At 37.9% G+C, this 12,667-nt stretch overlaps 1 pseudogene; it reads left to right on the forward strand.

Moving 5' to 3' along the window:
• Positions 1-11,603: 11,603 nt before the first annotated feature.
• LOC118842392 lies at positions 11,604-12,447 on the forward strand (annotated as a pseudogene).
• The last annotated feature ends 220 nt before the right edge of the window (positions 12,448-12,667 follow it).

Raw genomic sequence — 12,667 nt, forward strand, 5'->3', positions numbered from 1 at the left:
CTCAGTATTATGGTAGCTGAAGGGAATATGCATATATACATATGTTTATGTATATATATGTATATGTGAGTATGTAGGTATGTATATATGTATGTGTATGTATATATATATATATATATATATATATATATATATGTAAAGAGAGAGAGAGAAAGAGAGAGAGAGAGGGAGAGAGAGAGAGAGAGAGAGAGAGAGAGAGAGAGAGAGAGAGAGAGAGAGAGGACACAGGGTGAGTTGAAGATGAAGGGAAGATATCTAAAAGAAATAAAATCAAATTAAGGGATGAGAGAGGAATATATTGAGAGAGGGAGATAGGAAGTGATAGAATGGGGTGGATTATCTCGCATAAATGTGGCAAGAGGAAGCAGTTCTGTGGGAGAAGGGGAGAGGGCAGGTGAGGGCGGAGTGAGTGAATCTTGCTCTCATCAAATTTGGCCTGAGGAGGGAATACCATACATACTCAATTGGGTATCTTACCCCACAGGAAAGAAGAGGGAAGAAGATAAAAAAAGGGGGGGAGATGATGGAGGGGAGGGCAGATGGGGGTTGAGGTAATCAAAAACAAACACTTTGGAAAGGGGTCAGGGTCAAGGGAGAAAATCCAATAAAGAGAGATGGGTTGGGAAGGAGCAAAATATAGTTAGTCTTTCACAACCTGAGTATGGTGGAAGGGTTATGCATAATGATACACATGTGGCCTATGTTGAATTGCTTGACTTCTTAGGGAGGGTGGATGGGAAGGGAAGAGGGGAGAGAATTTAGAACTCAAAGTTTTAAAAACAGATGTTCAAAAACAAACAAAAAAAAGTTTTTGTGCATGCAACTAGAAAATTAGATACACAGGCCATGGGGCATAGAAATTTATCTTGCCCTACAAGAAAGGAAGGGAAAAGGGGATGGGAGGGGAGTGGGGCGACAGAAGGGAGGGCTGCCTGGGGAACAGGGCAACCAGAATATATGCCATCTTGGAGTGGGGGGGGTGGGTAGAAACGGGGAGAAAATTTGTAATTCAAACTCTTGTGAAAATCAATGCTGAAAACTAAATATGCTAAATAAATAAATTGAAAATAAAAAAATAAAAAAGTGCTGCTATGAATATTTTCATGCATATGAGGCCTCTTTTCTTATCAATGAAATACTTCGAGTATAGAAGTATAATATGTGGATCAAAGAGTGGACATTTTATCATGTCATATTAGCATGCTATATATGTTATATTATGTTGTATATATTACATATTATATTTTATTATATCATATCACATTCTATTTAGTATGTTATATATCCAAATTGCTTTCCAAAATGGTTGAAGTGATTCACAGCTACACCAGCAATGAATTGGTGCACCTATCTTCCTATCTTTTGTCACCTTTGTTAATTTATGGGATAGAAAGTAAAGGGATTTTTATTTCCCTTTGTCTAATTGTTTTAGAAGATTATTTCATAAAGTTGTTAATAGTTTACAATGTTTCTTTTAATAATTGTTTGTTTACATGACTTTCTGTTTTCTACCATGCAAATATTTATACTTTTACAAACACATTTATATTCATATATGCATGATTATATATTATATATGTGACATATGTAGATAGATAAACATACATATAGATATCTGAGAAACATGATCCAAAGATTTTTCCCCATTTGACTGCTTGCCTTCTTATCTGAGGTTCATTAAGATTGTTTGTGTAGAAACTTTTTAGTTTCATGCTATAATAACTAAGTATCTAGTTTAACTTTGGTTACTGTCTCTGTTCTTTGTTTAGTTAAGAATACATCTCCCATACATATTTGTGAAATGTATGATCTGCTTCTCTTCTATTTTTTATGGCATGATTTGAAATATTAAGGTCACTTTCCCATTTAAAATTGATTATGGAATATGGTATAAGATATTGGTGTTTGTTGAATTTCTCCTAGATTATTTTCCAGTTTTCCCAGAAGATTTTTCATCAAAAAGGCAATTCTTTACTAAATAATTTATGTTTTCTGGTGTAAGGAATATGGAATTACTGAGTTTTATTTTTTCTGTATCCTACCTGCTAGAATATTGCATTGATCAACGTCTATATTGTTAATTGATACCAAATAGTTTTAATAACCACTGCCATGTAGTATAGTTTATATTCTTCAAGTGTTATTCCACCTTCATCTGTACCATTTAGTTTTACTTTTAAAATATTCTAGTAGCCTTTGTTTATCCAAATGAATACTGCTATTATTTTGTTGAATTCTGAAAAGTATTCCATTGACAGTTGATGGATATAACATGAAATCTATAAATCAATTTTGGTAGTATTGTTATTTTTATTATATTGCTGATACCTAGCCATGAGCATTGATTATCCTCCCATTATTTGAGCTTTTTATTTTGTTAAGGAGTATTTATTTTAATGCATGTAAATATTTTATATGCTTTGGTCGATTGATCCCCAAGCATTTTATTCACTTAAAATTTTTGTTGTTTCTCATTGAAATTCTTCAATTTAAACTCAATATATCTTGAAGTGTAAAGCACAGTTTTGGTTTTTGATTGGTGCTGTTTTCTATGTGTAGAAGTTCTAGATAGTTTTCTTGTATTGTTTCTTGTTTTATGGTGTCTAGGTTTTTTGACCTGTCATATTGTATATAGGCAACCTGTAATCCCTAAGTTGTCTCTGCTTGTTTTGTCTTCAAAGTCAATATGTTTTGCTTGTATAGAGACCATGTTTTCTTTTAATGGTCATATTGCCTTCTTCTTGACTGTCTTCTACTTCTGTATATTTGTATTCCAGCTTCCATCCCAGTTAACAGCGGAGCGAAACAATTCTGTGTGCATGATGTTTTCAGCTATGTGGTCAGACACCTTCAATGAGGATGAACATGGCGTCAAGGTCAACTACCACACTGATGATAAATTATTTAACTTGGAAAGTCTACAAGCAAAGACTAAAGTAGAGGGAGATTCGTTGCATGATTTTTGTTCACAGAAGATTGTTCATTCAATGCAGCTGAGTTTCAGCAAGCTATGGATCAATTCCCTGTTCATTTTGTTAATTTTTGCCTAACAATTAACACCAAGAAAAGACAGGTGCTCCTTCAGCCACCACCATACCATCCTTACAAGTAACCATTTGTTATAGCAAATGGAGTTTTAAATATTATGGATAAGTTCAATTACCTTGGAACTATACTTTTAGGGATGAACACACTTTGACAATAATGTTGATGCATGCATTGCCAATGCTAGCTCGGTATTTTGGAGGCACTGAAGGAAAGAGTAGGGCAGAATAGGTACTATACTACCAAACTGAAGGTCTACATAGCCATTGTGCTGGCCTCGTTGTATGCCTGTGAAACCTGGACAGCATACTAACGTCACGACAGGAAACAGAATCACTTTCTTTTGAATTGTCTTAGGAAGATCCTGAAGATGACCTGGCAAGGTAAGGTACTGGACATGGATGTCTTTTCTCGAACTAAACTGCCAAGCATTCAAACTCTACTGCACAGAGCACAACTCCAATCAGCTAGTCACATTGTTCGAATGCCAAACGTATGCTTGCCTAAAAGACTATTTTATGGAGAACTCACACAAGGCAAGCACTCACATTGCAGTCAGAAGAAGTGATACAAGAACACTCTCAAGGTCTCTTTTAAGAACTTTGGAATTGATTGCATGACATGAGAAACCCTGGCACAGTACTGCCCAACATGGTGTGCCTGCATCAAAGAAGGTTATGTGCTCTATGAGGAAAACAGAATTGAAGTAGCTCAAAAGAATTGAGAAATGTGCAAATTTAGAGAATCCACCCCAAATGCTCATATGGAGTACTTGTACCCAACCTGTGGTAGAGCATGCCAAGCTTGTATTGGTCTCATCAGCCACAGTTGGACACACTGTAACATGACTCTAACATAATGATATCCTTTTGGTCCTCTTTAAGAATGAAGTACAGCCATTTATATTTCATTCAGTTGTTATTTATTTCATTTCTTTGGGGAAGACTTGAAATTATAGCTTCAATTTTTCTATTTTGTCTATTTACTAGTGGAGGCCCCTGGGGTGTATGAGTGTTCAAGAAGCATTAGCACCTCTCCTGAAGGGCTTGCCAAGCCCTTTTTAGGGCTGCTCATCAACCTTTGCTGTCCACCTGGTACTCATCTCTCACTTATGGCTCCAAGAAGTTATAACATGTGCAGAGGCCACCATAAAGTGGCAAACCAACAGTAAATCATCTCAACAGATGGGCTAAACCAGGTTGAGGGTAATAGATGGGTCACCAGCCTGTCAGTGAGTTAAGGGAATGGCTATCCCAGGAATGTGAAGACTTCCCTAGGAGAATGAACAGGTGAAAATAATTTGTTCTAATGGCCACAAAGGCAGCTGAAAAGGCATTGCAGAGCATTTCAAGCCTGAGCAGACATCAAAGACACCAAATTCATCACTTAACCCGAATTGCCGTGATAAAAACAAAACAAAAAAATCACCAAGTTCATCTACTGCATCCCAGGCCATCACCAGTCATCCTGACTGGTGTCACCAGATGGCAATGACTCTGGGAAAGAAAGTGAGGCTGAGAACTTTGTGCTGCTCTACTTCACTTAAATCCAACTCATCAACGAATCAAGACAGCACCTTGTTATATCACTGGTCCTTTGAAAATGAAGGACAAACAACAGGTAGGATGCCTCACCACACTGCAGTATTGCTTCAGTTCCCTCTGTTCCTTAGATCTCTGGGCAAGCAATGTTGTACTGTCATACTATCACCCCAGACAGAGCAAACAACTTGCTTCTTTATACCGCCACCTATCCTCCTTGGGTGGGGGCAGAGATGAATTGTTGCTTATTTCTACATAATGGCAGGATAGCAGGAGGATCAGGAAGGTTAGTTGGCAGAGACTATAGCATCACTAAGAGAATGTGTGTGGATTCCAGAGTGCAAGCCTATGGGTTCCATTGTGAAGCTTAGCCATAGCATAGTGGTTTAGGGGTGAGATGGTGCTGAATATTTTAGGAATTAGGGATTAATTTTCTATATTGTTTATTCACAGTATTTTTAACTTATTGGATTCTTGATACCATAGCCTACAGGGATAGCTGCAATTAGTTCACACATAATTCTTATTTTGCAGAGGTTTGGGTGATCATGAAGATGAGAGAAAATGTTTATCATTTCATTGTGTTGGTCATGTGATCAAACTTGTACAATTAAGTTGATGTATGAATCAATGAGTATGCAGGAAAAATTTTAAGCTTGGCTGGGAGAAATTATAGAAACTTAGAGGATGATAGCCTATCCCAAGACTATATCTTAAATAACCTATAAGTCAATATAGTGTACACTTACACAAGTTATTAGATAACTTTCTACAATTTAGTTAGCTTTTTATTCTTTCTAAAGTTCTCGATATAAATTTTTTTAGTATTTATTTTTCCCTAGTTACCTGTAAAAACAATTTTAACACTCATTATGTCAAAATTTTGAGTTCCAAATTCTCTCCCTTCCTCCCTCCCCACCCCTCTTTGTTGAGAGTGCAAGCAATTTGATGTAGATCATACCTGTGCAGTAATGCAAAACATTTCGTTATTAGTCATGTTGTGAAAGAAAACATAGACCAAAAAAAAAGCAAGCGCCTCAAGAAAAATAAAGTTAAAAATGTATTTCAATACGTATTCAGACACCATCACTTCTTTCTCTGGGGATGGGTAGCTTTTTTCATCATAAGTCCTTCAGAATTGTCTTGGATCATGGTATTGCAGAGAATAGCTAAGTCATCCACAGCTGATCATCTTAAAATGTTGCTGTTACTTTGTACACAATACATTTCACTTTGTATCAGCTCATGTGGGTTTTTCAAGATTTTTCTGAGAGCATCCTGTTCAGTATTTCTTATAACACAATAGCTTTCCATCATAATCACATCCCACAATTTGTTCTGTCATTACCCAATTGATGGGCATTGCCTCAACTTCTAATTTTTTGACCACAGAAATGAGCTGCTATAAATAATTTTTTGGTATGTAGGGCCTTTTCATTTTTTTATCTCTTTTGGGGTATAGACTTAGTTGTGGTATTGCTAAGTCAAAAGATATACATGGTATTATAGCCCTTTGGGCATAGTTCCAAATTATGCTACAGAATGATTGAATCAGTTCACAACTCCACCAATGGCGCATCAATGTCCCACACTTCTCACATCCCCTCTAACTTTGTATTTTTCTTTTTCTGTCCTATTAGCCAATTTAATAGGTATGAGATGACATCTAAGAATTGTTTTAATTTGCATTTTTCTAATCAATAATTAGTTAGGACATTTTTTTTTCATATGGCCATAGATAGCTTTGATTACTTTATCTGAAAAGTGTTCATATCTTTTGATCATTTTGATTATCAGTTGGGGGATGGCTCTCATTTTTATAAATTTGACTCAGCTATGAGATATGTTTGTCATAGAAACTTGCTTTGATTTTTTCACAGTTACTATTGCTAAATGTATTTTCCTCCATCCCATTCCTCCTCCTGTTTATTCTATTTTCTCTCTCCTTTCACCCTGTCCCTCTTGAAAAGTGTTTTGCTTCTGACTGTCCCTCCTACAAACTGCTCTCCCTTCTATCACCCCCATGCCCTTCTCTTATCCTCCTACTTTCCTGTAGGGTAAGGTATATTTATATAAGGTATACATATATACATATATGTATGTATGCATGTATGCATGTATGTATGTATATGTATATCCTGTAGGGTAAGATATATTTCTATATCCAACTGAGTATGTATGCTATTTCCTCTTTGAGCCAATTCCGATGAGACTAAGGTTCACTCGCACACCTCCCCAAATCCCCCACGTTGCCTTCAAATATAAAAGCTTTTTCTTGCCTCTTAATAATTTACCCCATTCTACCTCTCCCTTTCCCTTTCTCCCAGTACATTCCTCTCTCACCCTTTAATTTTTTTAGATATCGTCCCTTCATATTCAACTCGCTCCTGTGCCTTCTGTCTACACACACACGCACACACACACACACACACACACACACACACACACATATATATATATATATATATATATATATATATATATATATATATATATATACACACACACACACACACACACACACACACACACACACACTCCTTCTAACTACCCTAATAATCAGAAGGTTGTTATGAGTTACAAGTGTCATTGTCCCATGTTGGAATATAAACAGTTTAACCTTATTAAGTCACTTATGATTTCCGTTTCTGGTTTACCTTTTTAAGCTTCTCTTTAGTTTGGTATTTGAATGTCAAATTTTCTATTTGGTTCTGGTCCTTTCATCTTCATCAAGAATATTTTAAATTCCTCTATTTCTTTGAATACCCATTTTCTCCCTGAAGGAATATATTCAGTTTTACTTGGTAGTGATTCTTGGTTGTAATCCTAGTCCCTTTGGTCTCCATAATATTATATTGCAAGCCTTCTGATCCTTTAACATAGAAGCTGTTAAATCTTGTTTGTTTGTTTTTGCTTTTGGTGGGGGTGGGGTAGTTGGAGCAGGGAAGGTAGGGCAATTGGGGTTAAGTGACTTGCCTAAGGTCACACAGCTAGTAAAGGTGTCAAGTGTCTGAGGCCGGATTGGAACTCAGCTCCTCCTGATTCCAGGGCCAGTGCTCTACTCACTGCGCCACCTAGCTGCCCCAAAGCTGCTAATTCTTGTGTTATCCTGTTGTGGTTCCATGATATTTGGGTTGTTTCTCTCTGTTTGCTTGCAATATTTTCTCCTTAAGCTGGGAGTACTAGGATTTGGCTACAATATTCCTAGGAGTTTTCATTTTGGGATCTCTTTCAGGAAGTGATTGGTTGGTTCTTTCAATTTCTTTTTTACCCTCAGATAGCAAGGCAGTTTTCCTTGATAATTTCTTGAAAGATGATTTGTAGGCTCTCTTTTTGCTCATGACTTTCAGGTAGTCCAATAATTTTAAATTATCCCTCCTGGATCTATTCCAATAACTACATATTAAGAGAAAAGAATCATTTTCCTATAAGAAATCAACTCACACCTCCCCTTACAAACCAATCTCCATGGAAACCAAGGGCATTTTTTGTATATACAGTGTATTTTAGACTTGTTTTCTGTGATCTCTGAAGTTTACAATCTAAGGGATAAAACCTTTTCTGTCCTGGTCAATGGGAAACTCCTAAAATATGTATGCTTCAAGGTATACAGGAAAATAACACATCAGAAAAAAAGGATGTGGTAACAGGATCCCTTCACAAAGCTTATTGCATGGGAAAATAGGAGTATTTTAAAAGGATCTCCTTTAAAATAAGAATATTTACCAAAGGATTGGTATGAAAGCTGATAAGAAGTAGCTAATATTAGATATAAGACAGTTTTTAATACCTACAAGGTCTTTAACCTATGAAATGTCTTCCCTAATAAGTCTGGTCTGCCTGGAACCATATGTCTAAAAATGTATAAGTATATTAATTTTTCATTATTTTTCTACTATCCTATTAAGATAAAATCTGGAAATACTAGAACTAGTCTACTAGAGCATATTTTTTTAAACATTAATGTCACTTAATAATTGTTTCCAGAGGCTAAGTTTTTAATAATAGAGAAGTTTGTTTGAAGGCATATGCTCATATTTTTATCTTTTTCTATCCAGCTTGGCTGGCAGTAGGCCAAAAATAAATTCCCATAGTGAACTTCTTTTTAGGTGCAGAAATTAAATGCGTTAAGCATGCAGTACCCCTTAATTACATTTTGGACTCCCAGAAAAGCTTCTCCAAGTTTGAGATACTCTGGGCCTAAATGAACTCCAAATCATGGCATGAATCCCCACTGATGTGTTTACTTTTATTGGTTTTTGAGAAGACACAATTAGTTTAAAGCAAAATTATTCAATAAAATTATATCCTAAAAAAACTATCAAGAATATTTCCCAACTCAAGCCTAAGGCACACTATCCTATAGATGTATCCCCAGTGATAGGAGCAGGCATGCCTAATGGGGAAAAGATATACAGTAGCACACAAGCAGAAAATATGTAACCAAGGAGTTTACATGTACATGTGCCCATGTACTTGTGGCCACACTAAACTAGCAAGCATGAATAGACAGGTAATTTCTCTGACCCTTTAGTGTCCTCTGGTAATGTTATTATGTTGCCTTGTTTGATTTCCTCCTCACTATTCTCCTCTGTAGTGTAGCCTAGAAAAGACTGTGGTCCATTGATCTTGTTCTTCTGAGTAATATTCTGATGGGCACATGGTTTTATAACTTCTCTCTTTTTTAAAATCTGGCTTTACCTTGAGTCCTCACCTGAGGTTACATAGAAAAGTAGGCCAAACAATCTCTCATCTCTGCAGGTGTGATGAGACATCATCTCCAATATAGTCCTTTGTTCCTAATTCTTACTTGTATTGTTTAAATATGTCCAGCAACAAGCCTTCCAGGCTTTATTTATTTATTTATTTTGGAAGTACAGTGTACCAACAGATTGAAATAAACAGTTCTTCAGCTACATAGCAGGGAGAAACATCAACCCCATTATTAATAATTAGTTAGATCTTTTATCCACAAAGGGGAAAATTCTTTGTGAAACTGATTGTCAACTTACAATGAAGATATGGATAAAGGAGAAATGGTTTACTGGACAGCTGATGAATCTATCAGTACTGAGTGGCACATAACATTTACCATTGACAAATAAAATGGGACACAGAGAATGTATTTTCTAATACTACATCAGAAAAAAATAAGTGTTCTGAGAAAATGACAGTTAAAGCAATAATGTGCTGTCTTCAGGATTGAAAATAAGTATTGGGGTGGGGGGGGGCAAGCCAAGATAGTGGTGGGAATGCAGGGACTTGCTTAAGCTTCCCCCATCCCCCTCCAAACACCTATAAAAATGACTCTGAACAAATTCTACAGCTGCAAAACCCACAAAATAACAAAGGCAAGCAGGGCTCTAGCCCAGGACAGCCTGAATGGTCACTGGGAAGGGTCTATTGCAGGCAGCTGGGAGCAGAGCACAATAGAGCCCAGTGTGGGCCACACCAGGACCACCCAGACAGGTAGCCGGGTGGAACAGGGGTAACGCCCTGAATCAGTGAGCTGTGGCAGTTACCAGACTTCTCAACCCCAAAATGCCAAAGACAACAGAGAAGGTTAGTGGGAAAAACTGTTGGGATAGAGTTAAAGGAGTTCACAGTTTGGCTACCACCCCAGGGGGAGTGGAGGTGGTGCAGCTCTGAGGCTGCTTCCAGAGCTACAACTGTAGTTGCTTCAGCCCCAGGCCCACCTGATGGGAGGAATTAAGCAGTGGATTAGAGCAGGAGTGCAAAGACTGCTTTGCCCTGCCTGGATCTGGGCAACAATCCTGGTTGGCAGTCCTTGGGGGAGAAGAAGTGCTTGTGTGGCAGAGCTTGCTGTGTAGAAGTAGATCTGAAAATAGCAGTGCGGTGCCTCAAGCTTGGGACAAAGTACTCTCTACTATACAAGAAGTCATACCCTGACACAAAGCTCAAGGGTCGAGTAGTTGGCTGGGAACATGAACAGGCAGTGAAAATCATCTCAGATTCAGAATCAGACTTTGAATTCTTTTTTTTGGTGACAAAGAAGACCAAAACATACAGCCAGAAGAAGTCAACAAAGTCAAAGAGCCTACATCAAAAGCCTCCAAGAAAAGCATGAACTGGTCTCAGGGCATGGAAGAGCTCAAAAAGGATTTGGAAAAGGAAGTAAGAGAAGTAGAGGAAAAATTGGGAAGAGAAATGAGAAGGATGCAAGAAAACCATGAAAAACAAGTCAATGACTTGCTAAAGGAGACCCAAAAAATACTGAGGAAAACAACACCTTAAAAAATAGACTAAGTCAAATGGCAAAAGAGCTCCAAAAAGCCAATGAGGAGAAGAATGCCTTGAAAGGCAGAATTAGCCAAATGGAAAAGGAGGTCCAAAAGACCACTGAAGAAAATACTACCTTAACAATTAGATTGGAGCAAGTGGAAGCTAGTGACTTTATGAGAAATCCAGATATTATAAAACAGAACCAAAGGAATGAAAAAATGGAAGACAATGTGAAATATCTCATTGGAAAAACCACTGGCTTGGAAAATAGATCCAGGAGAGAGAGTTTAAAAATGGTTGGACTACCTGAAAGCCATGATCAAAAAAAGAGCCTAGATATCATCTTTCAAGAAATTATCAAGGAGAACTTCCCTGATATTCTAGAGCCAGAGGGTAAAGTAGAAATTGAAATAATCCACTGATAGCCTCCTGAAAAATATCCCAAAAAGAAAACTCCTAGGAATATTGTCACCAAATTCCAGAGCTCCCAGATCAAGGAGAAAATACTGCAAGCATCCAGAAAGAAACAGTTTGAGTAATATGGAAACATAATCAGGATAACATGAGATCTAGCAACTTCTACATTAAGGGATTGGAGCTCTTGGATATAATATTCCGGAGGTCAATGGAGCTAGGATTAAAACCAAGAATCACCTACCCAGCAAAACTGAGTATAATGCTTCAAGGCAAAATATGGATTTTCAGTAAGATAGAGGACTTTCAAGCTTTCTCAGTGAAAAGACCAGAGCTGCTTCTACTTCTAGTGAAAACCAAATGGTGGATGACACTGGTGCTGCAGGAGGTACAGGAGCCCCAGAGGCCCTGGAGTCGGTGGTTGGGGTGGCTTCCAGCATGGCTTTGGCAGTGGGGGCTGAGGTCGAGGAGGAAAGGCCAAAGACAAGGAGTGGGTTCCTGTCAGTAAGCTGGGCCACCTAGTCAAGGACATGAAGATCAAGTCTTTGGAAGAGTTCTATCTTTTCTCACTCCCTATCAAGGAGTCTGAGATCATAGATTTCTTCCTGGGATCTTCATTGAAAGATGAGGTTCTGAAAATCATGCCTGTTCAGAAACAAACTAAAGCTGGACAATGTACTAGGTTCAAGGCTTTTGTGGCCATCGGTGACTACAATGGCCATGTTGGTCTGGGTGTCAGTTGCTCCAAGGAAGTGGTCACAGCTATTCATGGTGCTATCATTCCATTGTTCCTGTGAGACATGGATACTGAAGGAACAAGATTGGCAAGCCTCACACGGTGCCCTGCTAGGTCACTGGGTGATGTGGAGCAGTTCTGGTGCACCTGATCCCCATTCCTAGCAGTACTGACATTGTCTCAGCTCCTGTGCCTAAGAAGCTCCTGATGATGGCTGTAATTGATGACTGCTATACTTCTGCAAGAGGCTGTACTGCCACTCTGGGCAACTTTGCTAAAGCTGCCTTTGATGCCATCTCCAAAACATACAGCTATCTAACCCCAGACCTGTGGAAGGAGATTGTGTTCACTAAGTCTCCATATCAGGAATTCACCAACCATCTTCTGAAGACTCACAGTCAAGTGTCTGTCCAGAGGACCCAAGCAGCTGCTGTGGTAACCACAAAGATATTTTTTATAAACAAATAAATTGAACTATGCCTGCTAAAAACAAAAAAGACCAGAGCTGAATAGAAAATTTGATGTTCAAACACAAGAATCAAGAGAACCATAAAAAGGTAAGCAAAAAGGTGAAATCATAAGGGACTTACTAAAGTTGAACTGTTTTGTTTACATTCCTACACGGAGAGGGAAAGATGATGTATGTAATTCATGAGACCTTAGTATTAGGGTAGCTGAAGGGAATGTA

This window comes from Trichosurus vulpecula, chromosome 3 (assembly GCF_011100635.1).
Source record: "Trichosurus vulpecula isolate mTriVul1 chromosome 3, mTriVul1.pri, whole genome shotgun sequence".
Classification (NCBI taxonomy): Eukaryota; Metazoa; Chordata; class Mammalia; order Diprotodontia; family Phalangeridae; genus Trichosurus; species Trichosurus vulpecula.